This window comes from Catharus ustulatus, chromosome 1 (genome assembly GCF_009819885.2).
Source record: "Catharus ustulatus isolate bCatUst1 chromosome 1, bCatUst1.pri.v2, whole genome shotgun sequence".
Classification (NCBI taxonomy): Eukaryota; Metazoa; Chordata; class Aves; order Passeriformes; family Turdidae; genus Catharus; species Catharus ustulatus.
Genome location: NC_046221.1, coordinates 104,775,899 through 104,794,491, shown reverse-complemented (window position 1 = coordinate 104,794,491; position 18,593 = coordinate 104,775,899). Strand labels below are relative to the sequence as shown.

General features: G+C 40.2%; 1 protein-coding gene and 1 long non-coding RNA gene across 2 annotated transcripts in view; one reads left to right on the top strand and one right to left on the bottom strand.

Moving 5' to 3' along the window:
* The window catches only part of LOC116994243, a 39,800-nt gene extending 25,577 nt beyond the window's left edge, over positions 1–14,223 (bottom strand). Inside the window, exon 1 of the long non-coding RNA XR_004417442.1 lies at positions 14,053–14,223. This is a non-coding gene — a long non-coding RNA (uncharacterized LOC116994243). The remainder of the gene's footprint in view (positions 1–14,052) is intronic.
* The window catches only part of CDH7 (cadherin 7), an 85,307-nt gene continuing 80,681 nt past the window's right edge, over positions 13,968–18,593 (top strand). The window contains exon 1 of the mRNA XM_033055776.2: positions 13,968–14,084. The gene's annotated coding sequence lies outside the window, so the exon portion shown is untranslated. The remainder of the gene's footprint in view (positions 14,085–18,593) is intronic.

Sequence of the window (18,593 nt, the reverse complement as noted above, 5' to 3'; positions counted from 1 at the left end):
TCTTTAGCTGTTTCCCACTTTCACAATGCATCATTTAAAACTGTTCTGTAATAGATACAGCCTTTCATCCTGGGTAGAACATGTGGGAAAGAGCACATCATTGAATTGTTCTAGAAGGGTAAAGATGGAACTCTATGCTCACACTATATACATTTAGAAGCGTTCCTGCAAAGCTGTGACTAGTCCTTATGCTATTATAACACAGGAATTGTGATACTGATTCAAATCACAAGCCTATCCTGAGCATATGCACTGTCTGAGAAAGTGGCCAGTGTCAGAGGCTTTGAAGTCCTGGAGCCTTCTCCATTTCATATTACATAGTCTGCCTCCACTGCTGATATTTTTTTTTGGTTGCAATCAGACATCCAACCCTGAATCATGAAGCACTTCAATATGTCTTTATGTACAGAAATATAATACTTTATGTATTGTGTGAAAAAAAAGCAAAGTTCTGCAAGTAGATGTGGGTGAAGAAAGGTTTTTGGCTGTTGTACAAGGAAGGAGTTGAGTGAACCAGTTGGCTGCTCTAACTCTTACAATCGTGCAAGGGTTTCTCAAAGAAAAATGTTGTGTGCAAATGAACTCCAACCTTTAGCTCATTTTAATCTCCTAAAACCTTCATTACCTCTGTTACCCATTATCTCATTTTCAGTCAGCTATTTTGTATCTATGTTCAGATTCTCTTTCTCTGATGTTTTATTTCTCTATCAAGGGATTACAGTGCAGTGCAACTTTGTGTATGTGCTAATCCTCTCACCCACAAATCATTTCTTTATTCTGGGTTTAAAACTAAATCAAGATCAAAATTCTTCATAATCTTTTGATTTGTCTTTCATTTGGATAATTTTTGATAGACCTTAAAGATACTAGAAAAAGACTAAAATGATGCTGCACAAGCGAGAACGAATAAAGTCACTTTGCAGTGAAAACTAGCCTGAAGTTGATATTAAATCCTTGATTACGTTCCTAATTTTTTAGCATTTCAGTCTATATTCATTGTACCTCTTATCAGGTTCTGTACAGTTTTGAAAAGAGGCAGTATAGAGATCCCTGTCAGTAAAAAGCTTTTAACTTTGTAGAGAAGGTCCTTACCTTAGGCTCCTAAATTCATTAGGCGACTACACGCCGTTTGTGGCCTCAAGGACCAAACAGAGTGAGGCTTGTGGACTAAACTGAGATAATGAGTTCTCACTGGGGTATCCTCTGCAGCCAACGTGGCTCTACGAGGATCACCCATCCCTTCAGCATGGCCATATGCTAATGGGTGCCAGAGGTCCTGGTTAGCATATAAACATTACTGAAGGGAGTGCCATGAAGGACTAGAAAGGGATAAAATGGGCATAATTTGCCTTGACGTGTTCCCGTGGATCCATAGTGGGCAAAATCTCAGAATTGTTGTTTAGTCTTCTTGACAGTCCTGGAATTTCCAACATACCAAATGTAGGTACTGCATGTAAACAAGAAATTTATCAGTCCTGCATGCCAGCTACCATCAGTGCAGTTCTCTGCAGAAGCCACTTCAGAGCTGAACATTTCCCTTCAGTTGTCATCAGCTTGCTTTAGGTAGAAAAAGAAATTATATGCTAATTTTGAAATTTCCTTTTTACTTCTTTTTTCCAGGTAACTAATCAAGAACAAAACTAAAAATTATGGCATCCTCTGGATGTTGACGATCACACTATACCAGTTACAGTGAAAAAGGAAAGAAGGATGTTTTGAAATGGTGTTTTATTTTTTCTTTAATTTATAAGGATATTGGAGAGCAATGAGCACAGTTTTGTGCAAATAAAGTTTGCCCTGGCACTGCTGTGTAAAAACAATCACTCACTTCTGGGTTGTGAGCTGGAATATATTCCTGCTCTGTTCTGTCTCCTAATTAGTTTTTAATCCATGACATGACTGTGCATCATCCCCCCTCATTGCTTAATATCCTCAAAAGGAGAAATCTTTCAAAAGGCTCTCGAAATTCTCAATCACTTATATTGCCTGCTTCTATTATGTATTTTGTTAACTATCCCAAATAGCACTAACCCTTTAAGAACGTAAAAATCTCTGTAACAATAGGCTTTGTAGGTTTTTTTTTTTCCTTTTCGTGTTGTACTCATCAGAGACTCTTACAGACCTTTGGTCAGTGCTAGCAATTAGGAGGCACACGCATACAGAAAATCAGACTCAGATCTATACAGTTCTTGCCTGCTCCTTTCAGTATTGAAAGTGCCTAGAGCACAACTAATATGATATGGATGGTACCTTTATTAAAACATGGCACAGAAATAACCATCCATGAATTCTCTCTAATGAGGAGGTCTTTAAAATTTCTCTTTAGTAGCTTATCTGCTTAAATTCTGAAGGCTTGGGTATTTGGGGTTTAGGCTACATTCTACTGAAGCATATATACACACACACGTGTATATGTAACTCTTCTTTTGTATGTCACCAAAACAATGTGAATTATGTGAAGTATTCAGCCTGAATACTGAGCCTTATACCCTCAAAACAAAAGCATGGGAACTGATATTATTTTTTAGAATAGGATGTGCTATCCAGAAAGGGCAGGCACAAGCTCTTGCACACTCACTGTTATTTTATTTTATGCATAAGGAGAAACTGTGTAGAAGCCCAAATGAGAATTTGCTTCTATCAGACATGAAACTAGCCCATTTCTGTACTCTATCTTATTAAAGCCTGTGTCACATCAGACTGACAACTGGCAAATGCCCATACCCTTTCCACTGTTCTCCTCAGCAGTGTTTGACACTGTCAGTCATACATTCCTGCTTACATGCTGTATAAATCTGGCAAGTGTAGGCAGAAGCATGCTGAAGTGACTCTGATCTTTCTTGTCAGATTAATCCCAGAAGGCTCCATTTCCATCTCCAGAACTTGCCACTGAAGACCTTGGTAAGCTTCAATTCCTTCCCCTTTCTCGTTTGATATCTGTATGTAGGAAATTATGACTTGGCAAAGACTTGGAAAAGGAGAAGAGGAGACCAGAAAAGCATATATCCAATAAGAAGAGTGAGATCAAATCCAGATAATAAAATAGCAGATATGCCCAAATACCTTTTACATTAAGCTTCCCAAAGACAGAATCTTTGGAAAGTTTCTGAAGGAAACTGAAAGTATAAGTTTAATTTGCTTGCTTCTGCCCTCTCATCCCTACTCTTTGTCTTACACAGTTACATATGGACTTATGCTGTGAAGTTGATCAGGGAAGCAATACAAATGCTAAATAAAATTAATTGAAAACTTCTTTTTTGTTTTTAGCTTGATTTAACTTGAATCATTGAACTGATCTATTTTGCAAAGTAGACTCACTCTCTGTTCAGCTGGGGTGACATCACATGTGTGAGTGCCAGGGCCGGGGGTAGGAAGGAAGAAGAGGAGGAATGTCTCAGCTGGCTTTGTTGTCAGCAGCACTGAAACACACAATTCCACCCCTTGCCTAGCTGAAAACTATGTATTACAATTGGGAATGAGTTTTCAGAGGCAGCTATTTAAAGCTCATACATCATATGCAATGCCTTAAAGAAAAAAGAGTTTTAAGAAGTGGTATGAAGATCTCATTATATGTATATATACTTGCCTAATGTTTTTAAGGAGAATAAAAAAGTGAATTTTCTTTTTAAGGTAAAACTCCTCCTGGTCTTCTTTCAGAACTTTTCTTTAAACATGCAGCTCTTTTTTCTTTCTATTTTTCTATGTGACAACAGTGGTAAGTTATAGGATGAAATGCTAATAAAGGAAGATTGAGATGTACCTCAATTTTTTATCCACAATTCAAGTAATTACTTTTAATTTTATTTTTGTTTTTGTGAGGCCTTGTATCACAGATTCTAATATACTATTTAGACACTTTTCTATGTCTCAATTTTTCTGCATTAAAAGGCAGGTTTTTTGCATTGATTTTCCCTTAAATTCTGTTTCTATACCTGATAATTAAGTAAATAGTAAGATCTTCTTTCTTCTTCAGCTTACTAAGCTACCTCTTGGATAACTCTACTTCAAAGGCCATGTGCTATACCCAGCCATTCCATCTAAATACAGAGCCAAACTAAATGCTGTAATTCCTAATTTCCCCTGATCTTAAATCCACAGTTTTATGAATTAACATTAGCACTCTTTTTTTTTTGACCAGTCTGGTAAAATTACCTATCTATCTGTACAGATTTTGCTTTCCTTTCAGAGGCATCAAAGCGTGCTTCCTTTTGAAGTGCTAAGTGCTTGGTATCATGCCTTAATGCAGTACTGTATTGTTTTGTTTGGCCTAAGACTCAAAAAGCTGCTGGCCTGATCCTTCACACAGCAGAAAATATGGTCATCTGATATCTGGGACTGAAGCAAGTAATGCAAGAGCTTGTCTGCACCAGCTAGAGGGGGAGGGGTTTGCCTTCATCTTTCCCTGCTAGTGCCTGCTCTGTGCCATTATGTCTTTTCATAGATGGGAAAGAATTTAAATTTTCTCTCTCTCTCTCCTTTTTTCTTTCTTTTTTTACTTCCCTTGGATAACAGCTATGTAGCCACTTCCAGTCACTGAAACAAGTTTATAAATATGGTAGGAAATAGTGCTGCTGGATGTTCTTCTCTTTAAACCAATTACAGAAATAGTTTAGTTAACTTGCATTGAATGTTTCAAATAATATTGTGAGGGGGATGATGACACAACAGATCTTGAATCTCACTTATGCCAAGAATACTCTGCTGGGGTTAAACAGCAAGTCATTCCCAAGCCTGAACTGTCAGTATTACCATTTTAAATGTCCCCCAATTAAATAATTAGGTGTAACTTCATAAATGTTTCAACACCACTTTCTTCCCTCCTCTGTCAGTCCAACTGTCTTGTAGTTTATGTCACTATGGCCCACTTTTCAGCAAGAGCATGTCTTAATATTGACTGTATCAAATTAATCCTACGGTTTATTGTGGGCAGCCCCAGTTGGTCCTGTTCTAAGGCTTTCCCTCCCTTTCTGCTGAAAAGCGTTTGTACCGTGGCCCTGCTGGTGGCCTGAATCACCTCAATTTGTTCTAGCAATCAGAGGCAGCTGCTCCTAGTGAAAGGAGTGTGGACCACTGAACAGAGCATTAGGACTGACCTCAGGCTGAATGCAAAAGGCTCAGCCTTTTCCGTGAGGCCAGTCGAGCATGTGCAAACAGATTTGCTGAAGTACAAAATGGTCCAGTGATTTAATGCAAGTTTTCTTCTCCCTTTCTCTCTTTTTCCCTTTCAGAAATGAAACAGGATAGAGGATAGCCTGGGTACAGTCTTAGCAACATCTGTTGCCTTTCACTAGGGTCTTGGCCAAGGCCAATAGCTATTCAAAGAGCTACTGACACTTTACTGAAAGAGAAGAAAGACTTAAATAGAGAAGTGTTTGGACATGTTTCCCAACACATACAGTTGGGTCTTTTTGTGGGTCAGAATGCTTTTGGAAAAATACTTCTCCTTCCCTCCCCCACTCTCCCCTTTTCTGGTGAAAGTGTCAGAAAACAAATCTTCAGCAAATTACAGAGCTCAGTGAGCTTACAACGCTCAAGAACAGTTAAATTTCCCTTTCTTTGCTTTTATTGTCTGAACTAAAGGGTGTTTGATGACTAAAATCTTAACCACAGTTAATAAGAAGTGTGAAGGAATTTATGCTTAAGATTGCTTCACATCTGTTACTTTCTAATTTCCACTTCAATTTATCTTTTAAAGTAGCTAGTAATAGCATTGGAGCAACTGCAGCATTTTAGCACTATTGAGATGACTGATATTGTATGAAGATATATTTTGCAAAGTTATTTCTTATGTTTGTTTTCCTGTGTGTTCTCCCCCCATCCCCCATAAACATTAATTTCATCCAGCACTTAGGAAGAGGCAGTTACCTGTTTCTCTCTCCCTTTTTCCTCACATAGCTTTTCACAGGCAATTTTGCTCTGTCCAACCATGACATGCCTTCATAAAAATGACAGATGAAGCAGCTGAGTAACTGGTGGGTATATTATCCTCCTGCAGGCATCTGCTGCTCAAAAGGCACCTATTCTTTTGTTGGCCTTGAGACAGAGGATGTGTATTGCATCCCATGCATGAAGTCATTCTTATCAGCCTTCCCCTATTTTGAGGATAATCACAGTAAATTAAATAAGAGCTACTCAGAAGAAGTCTTGTAGAGTTATTCAATTACATATATTTGCAATGAAGCTTGATATACGTACATATCTGTAGACACAAAAGATATTGCTAGAATCCTCAAGGAGGAATCCTGTAGAGCTCCCAGTTTTACTGAATTTCGTTCTGATCAGGCCATGCTCATTAAATTCCAAGCAAGATGAATGTCTATGGAAGAGCATAAGCTTCATGTGTATAATACTCATGTGTGTAGTAAATAATAAGTAAATATCTCTGTGGTAGTACTTCACACTGAGATAAAGGTGCTTGTGCTCTGTGTCCCATGACTGACCTAGAAAACCTCTTGTCCCAGAAAGTTCCCAACAGAAATATATATGACAAACTTCAGTGACTCAGAGGAAAACAAAAGCAGTACTTTGGAAAAAGCAAGACTTACAGGGCTGCTAACACCAAGGTCAGTGTTGCTGAATGCCTCGGTACAGCATCCCAGTGACCAGCTCTGATGTCTCCAAAGGCCAGATTGGAGGAAATATGATAAAAGACTGAAGGGGATTGAGTGAATTACTCCTGGTGCTAGGGCATTATTAACCTGCTAAGTGTAGTAGGAAGCAAGTTCCACAGCACTGCTATTTTCTTTCATCTGCCCTTGTCCCTTTTTCTCCCTTACACATACAGCCATGGGTAGAAGTAGAAGGAAATAAGGATTGATAAGGTTCTGGTTTTATTCTTTTAGCATAACCATTGGTGTAATGCTTTTTGCATCTTCATCTCCACCAGTTGGGAATTTCAAAGATTTCCACCACCTTCTGGAGGAGTGGTACAATATGTTGTGCTTCATATTCTAAGCTAGTTTTCAAACCAACAATAACTTAGGTTTTTAATAAAACTTATTTTTGTCTCATTGATTAAATAATGTTTTCCCACTGATTTTAATGAATGTAGAATGTATCCCAAAGAAAGGTAGAAGTGGGTAGGATTAAGGGATTTATAGGGTTTTTAACATTTAAAGTATAAAAGTAATTTCTAAGTTGTCATTCTTAAGGAATAAAAAATTTGATGGATACATTAGCTGGGTGGAAAATTGACATGTGAAATTATGTCTCCTTCAGCGCTCACACCAAATAATTTTGAGAGTGGGCAGTTCAGGATGATGAAGATAGTGACTTTTTTTTTTCCCTAACTCACTTAGAAGACACTTCCATCTGCTTCATATACAACTGCTTACATGCCAGGGTAGAACCCTTTCTGCATAAATATTCAGGTATAGGAGAATAGCATTTCATTTAATGTCCAGACCTGAAAAGTTGGATTGCTTGAAAGGGAAAAGGAAGGGTCACCAGCATGCTCCTTGCTATTAGTATTGCTTATGCTTATAATACTCTACATTTTGAAAATGTGTTTTGGGATTGTTGGGGACTTTTTGCCTTGGTTTTGTCTTCAGTTTTGGGAGGGTTTTTCTGAAAAAGAGAGTGCTTGTTCAATTTTTGCTGTGGTCAGGGGAAAAACCTACAAATAATAATAAAAAAGTTGCTTACTTAGCTAAGTTTTCACACAGGGAAGGTTATGAGCATCTTGAATGCCAGTTATGATGCAGAAGTGTACATAATTCAGGCCATTTATTCAGAAAATACTTCTAAAATTGCAGCTGTAATCATGGATTTTGTTTGCGAAAGTGTTCAAGCTTGTCTTGACAAATCACACTGGAACACTGAAATCTGGTTTGGGTTTAGAGGTCAGTGGAGGAGTTATTCATTTTGTATAGTGGATGTAGAGTATAGGGTTTGGCCTGAAGATAGACTTCCTGCTATGTATGGGAAGTTACTGGTTTAATTGTGTGTTTATTGGCCTTTTTTCACTAATAACTTAACTGCAGATTTTCTGATGAATGCTACACTGTAGCAATGTTCCTGAAGCATGCAAAAGTCCCTGAAGTCAATTGGGCTTCCTGTGTGTAGTTGTTCATAGGATCAGACAAATTGGGATTCTCTACCACAATTCCTCTGAAAAAATTACATCAGTTTTGCCTGGTACGAATGCCTGAGAGAATTTATCTTAATATCCAGCAGGAATGCATCTAACCTATTTTTTTTCAACATACATCAAAAAAAAAGAGGAGTACTGATTCTAAGGACGGTGATGCTTCTTCTCCACCAGTAGGATGTTGCCACTGTGAAGCATCAATCTGAGACTCATGTGCTTTTTTGAACACAATTTTAATGATTGTGTTCATCAAGAGATTCTCATAAAAGCAGCTATGTGATATCTGCTAGAGAGTTACTGTTTAACGTAGTACCATTGCAAAGTTTGTGTGGGTCCAATGTTATAAAAGTAGTTCGTATTTTGCATGCTCTTCTTCATCCAGAGAATCCAGAAACTGGGTTCTCTTCTACTTCTGTCCTGACTACATTTTTGATCCTTTTTTGTTTGGTCAACATTCTTGAATTAAACAGAAAGAAAGAAAAAAAATTTCAATCATTTTGCGTCCCTTTTAATCCTTTCATCTCATTTCCTATCTCTTATTCCTAGCCCTCTCTTTTTTATTTAATTATAATGTTTTAAAATAATATTATTACTTTTATTGTCAGCACCTTTCTTTGTTGGCTGATGGTGGGTTTTTTTATTCCTCCATTGGTAATTCATACTTCTTGCAGAAAACTTACTGCACCACACTGCCAGCTTTGTCACTCTGAATTGTATCTCACTTCTGGCCAGCTTGGTATATCCACTTATAATATGATGAATAGCATCTGGAGCCTGGCCACACAGCCTCCATTCTGGTCTTAGGGCTTTTTTAAGCCATCTATCCTTGCTTGTACAAATAGCCCATTCCAGTGTGGCCATAATGAAATTCTCCATTTCTCTTTTCAGTCTTCTGACAGCCTACCTGCCATTTGCCACCATCATCCTGTGACATTTTCAAAATTCTTTCCATGTGTTTGTATTTTAATTGATTTATTCTTGTGCTATTCTTACTGGTGTGTGACTAATAAATTACCCTCAATAGTAGAATCTTTTGATTTTGCATATTCCTTATGGTTAAACAAACTTATTTTTAATTTACAGTTTCTTAACTTTACAAGTTCTTTTCCTACAACTCCCTTTGTTGCTATTTTCTGTTCTTCCTGACAACATAAACTCCATTTTTAACTGCATTTACTTTTATTAATTCAGGCAACTGTGACTTCTTATTACTTTTACTGTTACATTGCCTTGGATTAACTAGATTTACTTTTGAAGAATACCACTCTTCTAAATGTATTAGTTACTCAGATTTGCCAGTATATGTGGACCAAATATGTCATCAAAAGATTGTGGAAACTCAAGGGAAGATAGAGAGGAACCACAGAGGGACAGATGGAGCCCTCGTGGTGATGCTGAATTGATAAGGTAACAATTCCTAAGCAGAATGGGTGGTTGTGGATTCACAAAGTGACCTCATAAATTCCCCAATTGAATCACTACAGTTATTTACTATAATTTAGTTCATATTATTATGCTATTTTGACTGACATATCTTTAGAAGCTATTCTGCAAAGTATATTCTAAACAACAGGTTATTGAACTTGCTATTGTTAAGCAGGACCCCTGTGCTTCTACATCGGGTGGCAAACACTCCTGGAATATAGACAACATTGTAATTGTCTCAAAAATCTCAAAGTTTAAATCGGAAACTAAACTGTAACTGTGAGGATACAGAAAGTCAGAGACTTTCTGTTAATTATCTTGTCAAAGGCCATGAGTGTCTTCACTTTCAATGGGCTTCTTTTTTGCCTTCTGCTAATTGTAGAAATGAGAAAATAAGAAGACCAAAGAAAAACATTGTTCACTTCTAGACTGGAATCACAGCTAGCGTAACCACAGCAATGGACAGTGACTTCCCCTGTGATACAGAAGGTAAGATATTCACATCAGAATAATAGCCACTTGTAAGTATTATTTCTGGACAGCTGAAGCACTTAGTTAAAAGTAACATACAGAAGCATTTGTACCTGTACAGAGAAACCATGTGTTAATGGTGTTAAGAAATGCTTTTCTATAAAAAAGATACTAAACTGCAAGCCTTCCTGTTTACTCTGTGAAAGACCAATATCCTCATGAATTTTTAAGGATAGGAAAAGTTAGTATTTTGCCTCTGAGCACAATACATTTTCATATTGAAGGAACTCTACAAGCTATTGCTGAGCACATAATGGAAGTTGCTTCTTCCCACCCAGTGAATTACCAGCACCCAGGTAGCAGTTACCTGACACTGCTCTTTTTCAGAACATGTACAATGAGTGTACAGATAGAAATGTTAATACCGAGACACAGAGGCTCAGGGGACTGAATACAACCATTAAACAAATTTGATTTGAGTTTCAGGTCAAAATTCTCCTTAAGCAGTGGCCACCAAAGCTCTCGCTGTCTAAGAAGCATTTAACAGCATTTTTCAAGACATGTAGTTTCAGGTTTTGTGGACTGAAATCTGCCTATGGATCCTCTCTACAAAACAGCAACATAACTTGTAATATGAAGAGACATCCTTGGTAGGTTCAGAATTCAAAAGATGGGAGAGGTTCCAGTACCAATGCATTTTGATGCCTGCAGTTACTTTTTACGGCACCTACCTAAGAGAGAGTCTAGCATGGTCCGAGGCTTTTTAGTACAAACTTCAGACTTCCCTCTGGAAGTGGTACACCTGTACTTCTCAGGATGAATAAATGCACTACAAAACATATTAGAAAGAAATACAACAGTGTTGTAGCTGTGGATTCCTGCCAAAATGATCCAGTCAATGCATTGGAATGGACTGACTCATTGGCAAAAACCCACAAGCAAGACAGTCAAGAACAAATTGTATTAAAAAAATATACATTTGCTTATGTTACTAAAAATGGTAGATTGCCAAAAGTGACTAAGAATAATTGCTTCCTTATATTTTATTCTGCCTGTGCAATGAAATTAAATTGGTCTGCTTAGTCACATTATTTTGCTTGGAGTCACTGTTTTACTCCCATGAAAGTCAAAGGGTTTCATACATTTTATTTTGATATGACAACATAAGCATTTAGAAAAATAATAAGACAAAAGTATCTATCCTATTTTCAACAGAGTAAAAATAAGTTCAAATGTTTTCACTGACACACAGTTTAACAAAAGGTTTTGCTTGAGAGACTAGATTTTTGGAACGTAAAGCACATCCTTGAGAAGAGGTCTGTTAGGAAGAACATCATGAAATACTCTGTGAAGCTACACATGAAAGCTTTTTAATTGGGTGATAATTGACTATTCTATTTTTCCATTAGTAATATCTGGATCAGAATCAAAATTAATAAGAAAGAGTCCTTCCTTTGCAATGATTTTAAATGACTGTAAAACTATTTAGTCCCTATTTTCAACCTGAAGAGTAAATATAAAATTTTAGGATCTTAGCTGAAGTTTAAGAAGCTAATGACCCCTTGTAGATTCTTTTTTTTTTAATGTCATCCTATTTGCAAACAGAGATTTTTTTCCCCTGTTTTTAACTTTTCTATTTTCATCATTGAAGTCATAGCTACTGAATTAAGTGCTAAAAGACAAATTTTCATGGTTACATCTCTGAATGAATTTGAAAGAAGATAAAGCAGAGGTGTTTATGATATTTCATGATAAAAAAAAGATAATCTGTCCTTGAACCGTGTCCTCTAAGGATCAGTGAAAAGAGTCTTATTTTGATTAACTTGTAAAAGATGAATTAGAGATTGGGGGAAGGAGAACAAAGGAAAGGCGAATCCTTAATTACAATCTTAAGCAACTGTGTGCAATCATGTTTCAGGATTTTCTTGCCTGAATACATCTTATTAAGTTGTAACCAAGCACTCAGACACTCCACAACTTGGAGAATGTAGATTGCTTCTAGTTGCTCTCTTTAAACCACTTCTTCAGCTCACGAATGCCATGATGTTGAATTGCCTCCCTCTGATTAGAAGGGTGACATTGGAAATCACATCTGAAAGTGATGCTTAAAGGCAAGAAACACATAGCAGTTACATATTACATTATTAAAATAGCCATGCATGCTGCATTTGTGTATTCAAAGGCAACGAACTAATTCAGAAGTTGAAATTATTTAAAAAAAACAAAACCTTGTGATCCAAACCAATTGTTGTGTTGTTGGGTTTTTTTCTTATTGAACTGACTTTATCCACACATTACCTTATTAGTGTTGACAACGCACTTCATAGTATAATGTATAATAGGAAAGAAAAGTAATTATATATTCACATTATTAGTTTGTTTGTTTTTATCATGTTGAAAATGCTTTTCTGGTAAATATGAACCAAAAGACATTGACCAAGGTGCATATCTTACAGTTGCCCTTGGTACAGTCCATTGTTCTAAAAACAGTACGCGTAAAAAATATTTTTGTCCATGGAAAATGTCAGTTCAGCAGCTCTGCCAACGTTTGGAACCTCTGGTGTTTTTTTTGGTTTTTTTTTTTTTTTTTCCTTCAGGAGGTGTGCTGACTCCTGGTTGATCACGTTTCTGTTGTAGATCTGTTTCGTTCTGCAGACCAAAACGGCTTCAGCAGTGCTGAAATGAGGCAGAAAGTTTGTGCTGAGGCTTTCACAGCCGGACCACGTCCGAACAAAGCAGGGGCTCATTTCCCAGAGCGGCTGCCCCGAGCAGCCCCGGGGTTGCGGGGCTGTGCGTGGGTGCTGCCGGGCACCAGCTCCAGCCTGACACTGGACCTTCTCCTGCTGCCCCTGCGCACTCTCCGCTCTCTCCACCCTCTATTCCGGGAGAGCGCCTAGTTCAGTTATTCCACGTATTTTTTACTTTTTCAATCCTCTTCTCCCCGCTCACCACCACCTCGCGGTATCACCAGGGGAGGCGTGACAGCAGCTCTGGGGAGGCAGAGGGCAGCAGGGCTGCGAGGTTCTGAGTGCCCCGAGCGGGCCGGGGGTGGCTCCGTGCCCTGCCAGGGACCGGGAGAGGGGACCCCGGTCCGGCCGGGGCCAGTGCCCGCGGCTGCCCCACGCCAGGCAGGAGGACGGGCCAGGGCAGGGCAGGGAGTGTGGGTTTCACAAGGGGCAGGCTGGAAGGGCAAAGCTTTAAAGCAGGGACTCCGTAAGTTCGGTTTAGTTTTGCGACTTTATCTTTACACCTCGAAAGCTCAGGCGCAGCTTGTAGGATAATTTGCATGGTGGGTTGTGGGGCAGAAGTATTGAAAAAAAAAACCCAAACCCAAAACAAACAAACAAACAAACAAAACCCTCCCCCCCCCACACAAAAAATCACCAACAAAAAAGCCCCAAACCTTGAAGTGTCTCCTTCAACTCCCCGTTTCAAATGCAAATAGGGAGAGAGATTGGTTCCCGCCCCACCCCCTAGCCCGGCTCCTGATTTTTATCCAAAGGACTCCATCTGTATATCCTGTCAAGAAGGAGGAGGAGGAGGAGAGGCGGGGGGGATAGTGGGGCCGGGCAGGCTGCTTGCTCCCTGGATCCCGCTTCAATAGCCACCGCTGGGTCTTCGGGAGGTACAAAGAGTCCCTGTGCCGCCTCCGCGCGCCCTCGGACGGAGCTGGCAGCCGGCTCCAGCCACCGAGCCGTGATATCCCCTGCCCAGAGCAGCATTCCCACCTCCTCTGCCTTCTCCCTCCCTCCCCGCTCCTTCCCTCCCTCCTCTTCCTCCTCCTCCCGCAGCCACGATCCGCACCCAGTCGGAGCTGGGCTTGGCACCGGCACCCACTTCTCCCGTCGTGTGCCCGGCGGCTGGCTGTGCAGTGCCGCGCCGTGCCGTGGAGGAGGAGGAGCGGAGCAGCGGCAGCGCTCCCGTCTCCGCGGGCGAGTGCGCGGGCGGGCGCGCAGCCCCCATGCCCGGTGGGCGCCCCGCCGCCCGCAGCCGCCCCCCCGCTCGGGAGCATCCCGCCAGCGCTTCGCCGCGGAGGCACCGCCGGCCCTTGGGATTAAAATACTCACGGCGCTGGGCAGCGCAGGGAAAGGGGGAGCAGGTAAGTGCCGGCTGCACCTGTGCCTTTCCTCGCCTTCCTTCCCCTTCCCCTTCCCCTCCCATGTAGGCAGAGGGCGGTCGGAGCAGTTGCAGGAACGGGCTGTGTGCTGCTCCCCCGCACCCGCTCGCCCCGGAGCGGGGCCGCGGCTCTGCGGAGCCGCCGGGGGCGGCGCGGCCGCGGCAGCAAGTTTCGCGTTCCCCGGGCTGGGGGCGGCCCGGGCAGCGCGGCTGGGACCGGCCGTGGGAGCACTCAGCACCGGGGGTGGTGGGGAGACCGTGGAAAGGGAGAGTACTGGGACTGTAAGAGCGTGTGCACCTTCTGAGAAATAAGAGAACAATAGCATCACTCTTGACTCTTTGGAGAAGTCTCACTGATAAGCGGGGAAGTGGGGTGGGGGAAGGGAGGACCATAGACTTCTGCAAAATACAGGCAGCCCGAAGTCCTGACTGTGTCAGTCCTTTCTGCCAAGCCAAAACAGCTGTCTTGCTTGGGCTCGAAGTCTGGCAGTGATGCTACAGTGCAAAAGATTAGAGAGACAAGGAAATTTCCTGAGTTATTTCCCAGAGCTTTCGTCCTTCTATGTCAAGGATGTTCTAGAGTTTGCAAATGTTGAAATTATGGGAGCTGTTTCTTTGATTAGTATTCAGCTGGTAAGGCTAGCTCTGCAGTGCTTGGCTGATGCTGACCCTTCCCCCTCTGCCCCGTCCCCCAATCCATCCACATATCCACACACGGGCATGTCCTGCTTTCCTACAATAGGCTGTGTACACCGGTAGCAAGAGGTTTGTCATCTGGATCCTCAGACTTCTTGTTGCTAATGGAGGCAAAAAAATATCCCTTTTTGAGATATGGTTTAGCCTTTATACTGCTTTCAAAAGGTGAAGTAGTTCAGGTGAGCCAAGATTCTACAAACGATGTGTTCCTTGGGATGTGGGAAAGGATGGGAGATGGATACTTGTGATGTGCTCTGATTCTGGGAACTGAAATGCTGATACTTTAATCTTTTCCCCTTGCAAGGATAAAATCTTATGTTCTGATAGATAACTTGCTCAAGCCAAACCAGAGACTTGAAAGGGCAGAGTATACTTCATAGTCTCTCTAACAAGACATACTGACTTGCCATTTTTCAGCTAAAACGTAGGTGATTGCGCAGCTTTGCAGAAAATAAATTGCTTTTCCAGCACAAATAAATAAATACATGAAAGAGCCAAACTCTTGAGCATGCCAGTTTCTGAAACAGTCTTTCCTTGGCATTGATGCATGACTTTACTTTTCTGTCTTTATGATATCGACTAATTGTTTCTCTGTTACATTATCTGAGTTTGCAGGGAATTATTACTGGTGAAAGCCAGGTACTTTGTTTCTGAGAAAGGTGAGTCTAGCTCAGGTGCAGAGCTGTTCAGACCGGCAGTAGCATGAAAGTTGCATAACTAAATTAAGTTTGCTTACCATGTAGCTGCTGAAGGTACAACAGGTCAACAGATAAAGATTAGCTATAAAGTGATGCTGATTTTCTCTCAGCAATATTATAACAGTTTTAACGGTGCAGTAGTGAAGTGAGGATATTTGGAAATGGTATGATTGTGCCTCATTAGAGCTAGTTCAGTGCAACGAGTGTGTTACCCTCTTCGCAGGAAAAAAAGAACACAGAACCCACTTAACAAACCCAAAAGAACTATCCAGGGACCAAATGTGCTATTCTTTTTAAGTCCTTTTACACAATTTTATAGCTTTTCAGTCTGCAACTGTCAGGGGATCTAATCTAGACATCTAGACACATGGTTTTTTTTCAGGGTCATGAAGAAAGGCTAAGTAAGATTTAAAAAACAATTGCGATAAAATCCACAGTAAGGGAAGGCCTATCTCGGGTAGCTTTTAGTATTAAGTATGTTCAGTATCTAGTATTTGGGTACTTAATAAAGATTTAAAACTACCAGGAATATTAGGAAAATATCAAATCTGAAATACCACTGCATGCTAGAAATGCATGCCAGTTAATGTGAGTGAAAATACAAACATCAGTAATAATGCCTATTTTCTTGCAAAAAGCCATTAAAGATTGCAATTTTGATCAAGGAACATTTCACCTTATAATGGGAGACTTTACTGTAATTAAAGGCTGATGTAGGTCATTAGAATTGTGTTAAAAGTCAGGTGACAGCCTCACAACTCTCCTAAGTCTACTTTCATTGATTTAATAGCAAGGCACTATTGATTATTTGCTATTGGTTTAATAGCAAAGTATTCTTATTTTTTCATGTAAAAGGGTTATTGTAAAGCATTTGTACATCTGCCAATTAACTGTGAATTTTGTGATGAGAAGAACGGATACAATATCCACATAGATTTTCACCTGTCCTTTTCACATAGAACTGTGTATATGTACACGTGCCCACATTCTTCTATGTTTCTTCAGTAGTCAGAGACTTGACTGAAGAAAATCATTGCTAATGCAAGACCTTATATTGTTCTACGCCAACTTAAATTCCTAGTTTTCTATAAACCTGGCTAAGCCTTTTCTCAAAGGGATTCAACTCACAAATTGACTCCAATGTGCGATGAAAATAAAAATATTTTAAACTTCAAGTGGTTTAGAGACAAATACAGTGCTTGAGAGTCAGTCCCAGTGATATGTAGTAAGTTTTTGTGTGGGTTTTCAGTCTGTTGGCTTCAGTATCTCATGTATTCAGCGGCTCTTCAATGAGGACCTTTCTTGAGCCATTCCTTTTCCTTTAGTTTATCACACACATTTTCTTCATGTATGCTTTCATGCTACTACTGGGTATTGTTTTCTTGTGGCAATAAAAATCATTAAATTCTGTCTGAGGAAGGGCGCATAAAATAGATGGTTACTTCAATTCTTCCTGTCAAAGCAGGCTTAACTCTAAGCAGTAATGCAGGAGTGCCTCCTCTGGGAATTCAGCAGTTCTGCAAGAAAGTCATCCCTAGGCATTATGTGACGTTCTTCAGCTGAAATGAGGCTGCAGAAATTGAGCTTGTGGAAATTTAAATATTTGCCTTGATTGGTCCCAGATCCACAAATACTGCTGGCGTTTCTTTTCAATAACTGATCAAATTAGCATAATCCTTCCCAGCAACTTAGATCCTTCAAAAGTACCATGGCAGGGTGAAAAAGCAATAAAACTCTTTCACATGGAGAAAATGATATTAGAAAAAAAAAAAAATCTTTCTTTTGTTAATTTTGCTTGGGGAACAAAGCAAACTTACCAACCACCCAAACAATTTAGCACTCTAGACATGTGCAATCTTATGATCAACTGCAGAGCAGTATAAAAGACCAAAAACTATTACCTGGTTTTCTTTATGCATTTTTTTAAAGCCATATAATTTATTGCAGTGTGCCTAGTGTTTTTCTGTCGTCTCATCAGGTCCTTTCACCTGAGTCAGAGGGTATTGGAGCCAGTTTAGTGTAACAGCGCCATATGCTTGGAGCAGTGATAGTTTTTTTGCTTGATAACCAGATGCAGACTGCAGGATGTGCACTACATTTACAGACCTCCCATGTGAATATTTAGGCCAGTTAGCGGCAGGAGGTTGTGGTCTGTAGTTGTAATGTCATCTGGTACAGGGAGTTAATAGGATTCATCGTACTGCCTTGACTTGCAGAGCTTCATTTCATCACAGGGTCCCCACCTCACTTGCTCCAAGGCACCCTCCTTTTCTTTTTTTCTTTCCCTGAAAAAAGTGATAACCAGACATTGCAATTGACACTGTAATTAGACATGTTATCTTCTCAAAACCTTTTTTTTCTCAAGGATCACATTCCTGTTCATGTGCCTGTGAAGGAGTCTCCTGTAATATTTAGGATGTGTGACATGGAGGAGCTGCAGGCTTGTAACAAAGGGGAATTTTCTCTGCCACTAAATGTAACACCCTGTCCAATGGGCATTGTAAAATTGAATGTCAAAGCATAAATATTTCAGTGAGGGCAGTCCAGCTGTCAGGGGGCTCACCTGCTGGTTCTACTTTGTTTAAGGGATCATGGTTCAAGATCCAGTGGTGGCAGTCACCCTTGGAATTATTTCAACACCCTGGGTCTGATTTTACTGAATGGCTAAAGTAGATAAAAAACAAAAAAAACCCCATGGGATAACTGTGCATTGTTGACAAAGCTATTGCAAGATTTACTAGCAAGTGGTGGTTGCTTGGAGTCAGTGAGGTCCAGTGAGGTCCAGTAAATTCTGCAATGGTATCAAAAATTGAAGCAATTTGGTGAGAGGAGAATAATGGGGCAGGAGGGAGGATGAGGGAAGAGAAGGCAGTAAAATAGGAGTAGTAAACTCTTCAGGTACAACTTCAGTGAGTGGTTGACAGTGAGATTTCAAACTAGAGTAATGCAGTCCAGACTGGTGGAGTTTAGTAATGGAAAAAGGTTTGGATTTCTACTTCTTCCTAAAGCATTTTACACATTAGAAATACTTTAGGACAGAATATGCTGAAGGACAAAATTCTCTGTTGGGTTGAAGAGGTTGACAGGAAAATGATACG